Genomic DNA, 9334 nt, shown 5'->3' on the forward strand with positions numbered 1-9334 from the left:
TGAAAGTAAAATAATATATTTTTCATATGATTAAATGGTACAAGGAAAGAGTTGAAAAGGAAACTGGAAAAACTTTGAAATGTTTAAGTCTCAATAGAGGTGGTGAATTTATTTCTACTAAATTCAATAACTTTTGTGCTAAGAATGATATCGAAAGAGAGCTCTCTACACCAAGGACTCCACAAAAGAATGAAATTTCTTAAAGAAGAGATATATCTATAATGGATTGTGCAAGGACATTGATGATATAGAATGAGTTCTCTCAGATATTCTAGAGAGAAACAATCAATATTACTATTTACATTCTCAATCGGATTCAATTGAAGAAAGGGATAAACAAGACACCTTGTGAGCTATTGTATGGTTATACACCAAATTTATGTTATTTCATAGTATTTGGAAGTAGATGTTATATTCACAAGGATGCTAGGAATGGTAAAATCATTGTTAAAGGAGATGAAAGTATATTTTTAGGATATGCATCTAAGAAAAAAACTTACAAATATTTGAATAAGGATATTAAAAAGATAATCAAAAGTGCAAATGTAAGATTTGATGAGTTTGTAGAGAGAAATCATCTAGAAAGAAATAAAGAACACAAAGATTACAATAAGATTTTTTTTAATGTCTAAGATGATGTACCAAATACTCTACCCAAGTTATAACATGGACCTATAGAGCATCAAACTGTAGCACTTGAGTCATAGACAAGTGTGCTTGAGCAGGAAGCTGAACTCCCAACGAGTGAAGAAAAACTAAGAATCAAAGAAGTGAACCAATATTATCCAAATATGTGAGAAAGAACCATTCACCTAAACAAATAATTGGAGATAGAAGTGTAGGAGTACAAAGAAGAAGAAAAATAAGAGAAGGTATGAATTTACTAGATAATTTTGAGCCCATAAAAGCTACATTGAATGTGGAATGTTGGATTAATTATATGAATGAGGAGATTAATGAATTTGAGAAGAACAACACATGGAAACTTGTACCAACACTTGATGATAAGAATGTGACTAGAACAAAGTGGATTTCCATAAATAAATTGAATGAGAATGGAGAAGTGGTAAGAAACAAGGCTAGATTGGTCTACAAAGTTTATGTGCAGGAAAGAATTGAATGTGGTAGACTTTTGAACTTATTGCAAGATTGGAAGGAGAAATGACTCTATTGGGTCATACTACATACAAGAAATTCAAGGTATATCAAATGGATTTTTAATCTACATTTCTAAATGAAATAATTGAAGAGGAAATTTAAATTGAGTATCCTAATAGATTTGTTGAACCTAGAAAGAAGGACATGGTCTACAAGTTGTACAAAGAACTATATGGATTGGAATAAGCCCTGAGAGAATGGAATGAAAGGTTAGACTCATATCTAATTAAGATAAAATTTGCTAGAACAAGTGAAAATAGTAATATGTAGTTGAAGAATGAAGTACAAGACAAGTTGTTAATTGATGAAATATTTTTTGATGACATAATATTTGGAGGAAATGATATGTTGAGTAAGTCATTTGTACATAAAATAAGTATTGAATTTGAAATGTCAAAATTTAAAAGATAAAAAATTCATTGGTTTACAAATATGTCAACCACCAAAAGTTATATATGTTACTCAATCCAAGTATGTGATGGAAATCTTAAAAACATTTGGGATGGATGAGTCTAAACTAGTTGGTACACCTATGGTGATTGAAGTGAAACTATCAAAGGAAGACACTACTAGTGAAGTTGATCAAACATAATATAGATATACAATTGGAAAGTTACAATATGTTGTACATAGTAGAGCAGATATTGCCCTAGTTGTTGGAATAGTTGCAAGGTTTTGATCTAATCCAAGGGAAATACATTTGACTATTTTCAAAATGATATTCAGATATCTAAAAGAAACTAAATATTATAGCTTATGGTATAAAAAAGAAGAAAAATTTAATCTTAAAGTCTACATAGATGTTGATTGGGCTAGAAATGTTGATGACAGAAAAAGAACAATTAGAGGAGCATTCCTTTTAGGGGAAATTTTGATCACATAGATAAGTAAGCAATGAAGTTGTATTTCACAATCTACTACTGAAGATGAATATGTTGTTGCTGAAATCAATTCTTCAAATATTGTACGTGTCAAAAAATTATTGGAAGGAATGCAAGAAGAACTAACTGAGCCAATCACTATTTAATGTGATAACATGAGTGCTATAAATATTTTTAAAAAACTAGTGATGCATGCAAAGACAAAGCATATATCTATCAAGTATCATTACTTAAGGGAGAAAGTTCAAGAAATGAAAGTAAAGCTACATGCTACATTAATTCATAGATTAATTGAAATATCTTATGGAGTTGATGTATATTTTTTCACACTTTAAGAGTATTTTTGGAGTTGTGAAGTTAACCATGATGAAACTGATGTAATGTATACATGAAAGATAGAAAGGTAACTACAAGGTTTTATAAGTTTCACATTAAAAATTATAATGAACTTTGGCATTACATTGTCAAAAGGGGAGAATATACCCAAAGGGTAGAGTAACCTAGAAAGGGGGAGAAGTATACTAAAAATAGAGAATATGTTGAAATTGAACAAGAGATCATAATCAAAGGGGAAGTAATGTTGAAAAATGTTGGAGTTTTGCTATTATTAAAGATATAGATGGAGTATCAATTTGAAGAACTAGAATTACAAAGATGTGTTGTTGACAATGCATACATTTGATTATCTTATGTAATGTTTTATAATGACAAATCTTGTGTTGTGTTTTACATCATTACCAAAGTGGGAGATTGTTTGTCCCAAATGATATTATAAATTATTGTTAGGTGATAATGCTATGAATGTATGTAAGAAACTCATATAAATTGGTATATTGTCATTGATGTCAAAATCTTAATTGACTAGACATTATGCTATTTCAAAAAAGTACAATTTCATTTGATTGATGAAGAGGATTTTTCTTTTTGATGAATAGTCATTTCTATTAATAAATAATAAACTTAGTTATAATTCACAAAATATGGGTTGGGGGATACAATATCACCTCGCAAAAGTTCACACAACCATAGCTGAAATCAACAACTATTCATCAAAAAAAACTTATAAGAAATGATCCTCAGGTAGCCAAAGCAGTGTCAACTAAGGGGGGTGGTTCATCCTAATCATGAAATCCCTAGTCATCCTTGTAATTAGCATGTGGGATGGGAATATTCCAACCATCAACAACATCATTGGGGGCCTAGTCTTCATCTTGGGTTGATTTCGCATTTTTGTCAAGAAAACTATGATGAAAAGAACAACATTTCTATCTTTACACAAAGTAAAAAAAATCTAAAGAGGATTTAAAGAAAGGATGATGAACATAGAGTTGATATGTATCGTATTCAATGGGTATTAAATGCATTGGACAATGATTATTTAATATTGGTTTGATTATTTTACAATCATGTATTATTGCAATATGTTAAAGATCATTAGCTTAACTGAGTCATAAGGTTAATGAATAGAGACTATATTCACTAAGTAATTAAACTATTTCTTGAGCAATTACAAGGAGGAATGATCAACACTGTATTTCTTGATAAAGTTAGTATTAACTGATTTATATGTTATCTAAGTAAATGTAATGTACCGAGTGAAAGCCAGATGAATGTTTTTGAAAAATTGGATTATGATGTTGACTTTTGATTGAAATTTGGAAAGTTTGAGAAGGTATAAAGTGAGAGTCAAAATTTGTTGGAAGATCAGTATAGATAAAATCAAGAAGGATCTAATGAAGGAAAATGAAGAAGGATGTGGATGGACACAAATTTCTATGTAAAGTTATATTTTCTACATGTTTAAATTCATTATATGAAGGAATTATGTCATAAACCTAAGATCAATTATTATGATAAAGTGATAAAATATGGAAGGATATGGAAGAATTCAAAAATCTATTTATTGAGGAGAAAATGATAGTTTAGGCTATTGGTCCACTTAGTTGATTTTGAAAGGGTCTAGATCTAATCTCATGTTGCTAGCTAGAAAGTGATTATGTTGGAATATTGATAGTTATTTTGAAGAGAAAAGTTGTTAAATGTGAAGAAGAATGAGTTAAGCCATGTAAGTTGAGAAAATAAGAGACAGGACTTTATGGAAGAAAAAATCATCTAAGTGAGAAAAAGATAGAGAAAGAGGTAGAAAAAAGATCTAAACAAGAAAATATAGTTGTTATTATTAATAGATCACTTTATACTATTACTATTTAGCCATTATAGAAAAAAATATTGAAAGCACCGAGTGGACCTAACAAGACTATGAAATCATATATGGTAACATAAATTAGTGGTGTTTGTAAGTACTTTAAATCAGTCCACTCTTTTTAGTCCTAGACATGGAGTGATAAGGTCTAGATGATATTTTGGTGAAATCCACTAACAAGGTCACTTTTACAAAGTGTACGTAACCTTTAACAAGGTAGTATCCTAATAAAGATCACTTTAGAAGAGTAAAAACAATTTGGTTGTTGGTCCTAGGTGGTTTATTCCTTAACAAGATTTTCATGTTAAATTCTGGTTTCAAAATCATGTGAATGTTTTTTATTAAGAAAATAGGTTTTAAAGGGGCCATGAAACCCTATACAAAAGAGATAAAGATATGACATTAAGATTATTTAAGCATCAACACAAAAATTTTGAGCTAATTTAGGAAAGCTAGTTAGCAAAAGAACACATGAAAACAAATGGAAAAATAAAAAAGACATAGAAAGAACTGGGGTGAGGAAAACAAACAACCATTAACCCATTTTCTTTATCATTTTAGCTGGCTACTCCTCCAAATCATCCATATTCTTGGAAACATATTTTTAATATATTTGATTTTTGAGTAAGGCCTTAAAGATATTTTCTTTCCGTTGGCCCAAGTCTTTCTTCTCATTCCTTGTTCTCAACTATGAGTCCATGATCCTTAGCAACTATGCCAATCGATTTATCCCCTAGGCTTCCTTCTAGCTTAGTAATGATAATCTTTATATGCTCATGTAACACCCTACCAAGGGATCTAAAAGAATTAATGTAAATTTTTACTAATTTTTCCAAACATTTTTTTTTAACAAGAAAAATTACTCATACACATCAAACACATACTAGAAAAAGTTGAAAAAGGGAGGGGTTGCAAGTTACATTGTCAAACTTCATGGTTTCAATCTTGAGGTCACCAACAATGTGGTGAATTTGTGGAAAGATGGCAAGGTGAAAGTGAATGGTGTCTCTTTTTTGATCACTGAGGAGGTTATCACTATAGTCATAAAGATTCCTATGGAGGGTTTCAAGTTTTATAGGGATAAAAAACTCTCTACCAATACTTTGAAGGATTTTGTGAAGAGCACTGAAGAAATGAATGAACTGATTAAGAGTGAGACATTTTATGTGACAAAATCCATCAAAAAGCTTTGGAGGTATGTGTTGTGTGCTATCATTGAATATATAACTCTGGACCCTAGGTCTGATTGAGTTAGAACCCATCATTTTGTTCTTCTTAATCATTTCCACCATGACAAGAAAATTTATTTCCCTTACTACTTACTTAATTCCATGAGTAAGGCTATCACTAGCTTTAAGAAGAAACCCATTGTCAACCCTACTCTACATGAGGGATTGTTGCTACTAACTTAGATGATTAGCAACAATCCTTCACTGGATGCGGATGAGGACAATGGTAGCTCTAGCTATTCTTTTAACTCTAATGAAATTCAAAGCATAATCTTGGAGGAGGGGAATGATTCTTCTGGAAAGAAAATAAAGGGTCATATTAAGAAGAGGTCCTCTAATTTAACCCCTAGGAGAAAGAGCCCTAGGTACCATGGACAAAACTTTGGTAAAGAGGATATGGATTACAATGAGGATGAGGAGGACATGGATTTTGAGGATGAAGACAAGGAGATGGAAGAGGAGATTAAAGAGGACCATGCCCAGAAAAAATAGAAGAGGGATAATGCAGATAGAGAGAGGGCTTTGAATCAAGAACTAGATGTGTCGATTCTCCCCCTTTCCCCTATTCATCCTGTTAGAAGTTGTAATCTTTCCTTGGTGTATTTATAAACCAAGGTTAGAACTCATTTCTTTATTGTTGTAATATATTAGGATATAAGCCAAGGTATCCTAATATATTTCTTTTTTGTCCTTTTTCCACTACATCTTATTTTGTCATCTAGTGGAATATGTGAGGAGAAATATATATTGTAATTTCTAATTTTAGATTATTCCTCCTTAAGAGGAATATCACACTTGGCCTCACACACTTATGAATGGTGGAATTCATAGACATGGGAGTTACATTCCAACTCCTCTCTCTCATCTCTATTTAAGAGATGACCCTCCTCTCTCATTCAACAACAATGAGGTTTCTTCCTCTTCTCATTATTATATGAGCAATTGCTCTCTTGCTCTTTCTCTTTTTCTTCTTAGGCTTTTCATGCCTCATTCATAATGTCACAAGGGGTTTTCTTTGCTTTCCCCTTTCCAAATATCTTGTCTCATGGTGTTGGAGCTTGAAGCTTTCTCTCTCCTATTTTATGGTAATATCTTTTCATGCATTTACTCACTTAGATTCTTTCCTGGTATTGCTTATTTACAGATTTCTTTTTCCATTTCTAACATGGTATCAGAGTAGTTTAATCTTTGTTTTGAGTGTTTGCATGAAGGTACGATTCGAAGGAGACTCTTGAGAGAAATTTCACTAATTTCTTCTTTAATCTTCTTAAGATGGAAGAAATTGATTTTTTTTAGTTTGGCTGGTTTACCGCCAAACCCGATTAACTTCTATTTGCTCTAATTTGTGCAGGTTACTTCTTATTTTCTATTATTTTTCATCTAGCCCCCTTTGGAAGGCTTGCCGCCAAAGGGTTTTCTTATCTTGATATCAATGTTTGTTAAAAATTGTGATTAATTTTCCAATTTTTTTAAAAAAAATTCTTAAGAATGATTTAGTCTTTTCAAATAGCCTCTTTGATGGTATATTGAAGATTTTTTGTCCTTAAAGGGGGAGGCTTTAGTTTCGTGTTTTTGACTCTGGATTTTTTTAAATTTCCTTCTTTTCGAGGCTTATGAACTTCAAACTTTTAATCCGTTCTTAGGAACATGAAATTTGAAATTTCACTTGTTAGGCAAATCCTCGAAAGTTGACATTATAATGGAACATGAAACGTTTTTGAAAACATTAATTTCCTCGCCATTTTGGGGGTTGTATTCTCGGATCTCCATACTTGGGAGCTGCAATTTAAATTTAATTATTTTAAAATTTTGTAAGCCGCTTTCTTCTAACAGGTAGATAATGGCGTGTTATTATTGTGTCACTTGTCTTTGTCAGTACCGAGCACTTGATTACTGGGTATCTGATCATTTTCTGAGATGAATAGCTTGTCGATGTCATATTCGCTTGCAGTTTTTGTACTGCCGTGTAAAAATAATGCCTAATGGTGGAAATGCACCTGGAAAAATAAAAATTTGAAACTCGACGTCCCGGCCTCTGCTTAATAGTGACCAGAAAACCAAAAATCTGAACGCCTCTGCCTGGGTAAACCTCCAAGGGCACCCCGATTTCTGAGAGCGGTATTGGAGAACCTTCTCTTGCCTGTCTTCTAAGGGCAGGGGTGGGCGATGGGCAGGGAGACTCTCTGTTTTCCTGTTCATCCCCTCTGAAACTATTTTCAACATCCCTGGAATGAATGGCTGATGTTTCTCGTGTTCTCTTGAATTTGATCCTTATACCCCCTGGGGGTATAGTGTGGTTTTCAGCCATGGTTTGCGTCATTCTGGGCGTCACTGTGTTCAAGGTTCGAAACCCTAAGGTTATCGTCAAATCTGTCTCGCTTGATCAATTTCAGTGGAAGGCGGACATTTTGGACAAGAATTTGGGCTTGAATGTGAGTCTGGACCTGAATTTATCCGTCAAGAACCACAACAGGGCGAGCTTCAAGTTTGGGAACAGCACTATGCAGCTTCTCTACCGCGGCATCAATTGAGGAGAAGCACAGATTCTGGCAGGGAAAATCGGCGCCGAGCGGTCCATGGAAATGAACACTATTGTCAAGATCGAGGCAGATTGCGTCATTTCGGACCCGCATCTTCTCAATGACATTCTTTCGGGGTTTTTTGCCGCTCAGTACTTCCACTCAGATTTTTGGGCAGGTGAATTTGCTTAACATCTTCAAGAATCACGTCACTTCCTTCCATGTTGCGATTAATCTTGTCCGTCACAAATCCTTGCATGGGCTGTCAAAACTTTTTTTAGCATGCAAGCAAAACTTTTTTTAGCATGCAAGATTCTTTTCTTTTTTAAGCTCTTGACAGGAGCATCATTTACTTTTATTATTGCCTCTTGTCAACCTATTTGGCATGAAATCATTCATTGTCAGACGAGTGCAATATTTTTTTAAAATCTCTCTTACTCGTTACAAGCTTTTATTCAAATTTTTTTTAGAAAATTTTTTTAACATTTTTTTTAGTATACTCTTATCTGCCAGATCTGAACTCTATCATTATTTACTAACCTTTTTTTTACAGGGTTAGTTGTAACAAATTTTACATGAAGGTAATTACTCTTCAAAAAGGAAAAAGGGGGAAATCATTTTTCTAGCATTAAGCTATGATTTAATAATTGTACTAGTGTGATTTCATACTATGATTTTTTTTAGATATAATTATCTAAGTATATATGGGTGCACACATATATACCTAGATAAATATATAATTTATGACTATAATGATTTAGAAATTAATATATACCTTTGAAAAATGAATTAAATACTCATGTTTACCCTCAATGGAGTTTTATACCTGATATCTTTATTTAGTTCATCTTCCTTAAATCATTTTACTTAATTGGATTATGAGTAATCTTACACATTTGCCTTCATTTTTGATATTTTGATGTGCTCATAGTTGCACTTTTATGCTTTTATAACATTATGCCCATGTTGGCACTTTATGGTTTTATACCATTGATATACATGATTTATATGATTTTTTTTGAGTTGCATAGGGAACTTAATATTTTTTCAAGGTTAACTATGTAGGTCCCCTCAGTATAACTGATACATAGTTTCCTTATCTAGCCCATGGAGTATCCCTCCATCCTATATTGGTATGCACTCATTTTATATGGAGTTTCCCTCCATTTGATCCTATCTATTCCATTTTGATAGGATAATACTTTTATGGAGTTTCCCTCCATGTTGTTCCATTTTTGTTCTTCCATGAAGAGGAAGCTATTATTGGAGTTTTCTCTCCAAATTCAGATGATTTGATCCAATTTGAAGGCAATATGTTGTTATATCCTCATAATCCATTCTTTT

The 9334-nt window shown here is 32.4% G+C and overlaps 1 pseudogene; it reads left to right on the forward strand.

The window, feature by feature from the left end:
* The first annotated feature begins 7777 nt into the window (after positions 1–7777).
* On the forward strand, positions 7778–8294 carry LOC149557043 (late embryogenesis abundant protein At1g64065-like; annotated as a pseudogene).
* The last annotated feature ends 1040 nt before the right edge of the window (positions 8295–9334 follow it).

Source organism: Cupressus sempervirens, chromosome 5 (genome assembly GCF_028749045.1).
Source record: "Cupressus sempervirens isolate cs-2001-9-10 chromosome 5, ASM2874904v1, whole genome shotgun sequence".
Taxonomy (NCBI): domain Eukaryota; kingdom Viridiplantae; phylum Streptophyta; class Pinopsida; order Cupressales; family Cupressaceae; genus Cupressus; species Cupressus sempervirens.